Genomic DNA, 1,225 nt, shown 5'->3' with positions numbered 1-1,225 from the left:
TATCCGAGTTTTTCTTTTCAATGTCGGAGATAAGGCGAGATATAGTATCTTCAACCCTCTCTCGTCCACCTTGTTGTTGAGAAAAATTTTGTGACTCATTCCTTGGTTGTTGAAAGTTTGTTCGTTGATTTAGGTTTTGTTGGTTACTACTATTGCCGGGTTCTCGCCAACCAAGGTTAGGGTGGTTACGCTATCCTTGGTTGTAGGTGCCCGTTGGGGGACCCGACGGCCTAGGTCTATTATCAATGTAGTTTACCGACTCTGTTTGATCGTCTGTTTCTTTCATACAACTCCAATTTTCATGTGGCCCACCACACCCCTCACAAGCCATAACCGAGACTGTTTTTGTCATTTCTAGCTTTTTAATTTTTGAAGAAAGGGCCTCGATTTGGGCTTGTAAAGAAGTGCTTTCATCAACCTTATGGGCGCCCGGGGCAATAGATTTATTGCCTCGGGGAGTGTGCCATTGAAAATTGGTTTGAGCAATTTCCTCAATCTGATTATATATTTCTTGCGGGCGGCGATTACCTAAAAGTCCCCCGGAGCTAGAGTCAAGTGTTTGTCTAGTATGTGGCAACAATCCATTATAGAAGGTGGATACTTGTTGCCACACTACAAGACCGTGATGAGGACACTTTCATAATAGCTCCTTGAATCTTTCCCAAGTTTCATATAAGGATTCCCCCTCGTCTTGCGAGTATGTATTAATTTCAGTCATTAATTTAGCCGTTTTAGCGGGAGGGAAATACTTATATAGAAATTTTTGGGCTAGTTCATCCAGGTGTTTACCGAACCAACTGGGAGGGTGTTAAGCTAAGCTTTTGCTCGGTCTTTTAGTGAAAATGGAAACATTCGAAGGCGAATGGCGTTATTTGATGCTCCATTGATCCGAAAGGTATCACATAGTTCTAAGAAATTAGTAATATGTAGATGGGGATCCTCGTCCGCAAGCCCATGAAAGGTTGCAGAGTTTTGAAGCATCTGTATCAAATGTGGCCGAAGTTCGAAGTTATTGGCTTCGACATTCGGTGCATTGATAGCGGCGCCAAGGTTACCTACGGTGGGTCGTAGGTAATCCATGAGGGTACGCTGGTCCGCCAATGGAAGTGGGTCCCCCGAAACCTTCTCTTGGTTTTTAGCTTTTAGTCTTTTTTCTGAGAAAGCGTTCGGGTTCTTCTAGAGGTTCTTTTATGTCTTTATTAGAACTGGAGCTCATACACTACGT

The 1,225-nt window shown here is 43.3% G+C and overlaps 1 non-coding gene across 1 annotated transcript; it reads left to right on the top strand.

The window, feature by feature from the left end:
- Positions 1 to 617: 617 nt before the first annotated feature.
- LOC118488692 lies at positions 618 to 724 on the top strand. Its single transcript, XR_004885236.1, has one exon. It is a non-coding gene; the product is annotated as a small nucleolar RNA R71 (small nucleolar RNA).
- Positions 725 to 1,225: the final 501 nt, after the last annotated feature.

Source organism: Helianthus annuus, chromosome 16 (genome assembly GCF_002127325.2).
Source record: "Helianthus annuus cultivar XRQ/B chromosome 16, HanXRQr2.0-SUNRISE, whole genome shotgun sequence".
In the NCBI taxonomy this organism is placed as follows: Eukaryota; Viridiplantae; Streptophyta; class Magnoliopsida; order Asterales; family Asteraceae; genus Helianthus; species Helianthus annuus.
This window is presented reverse-complemented; position numbering and strand designations above follow the sequence as displayed.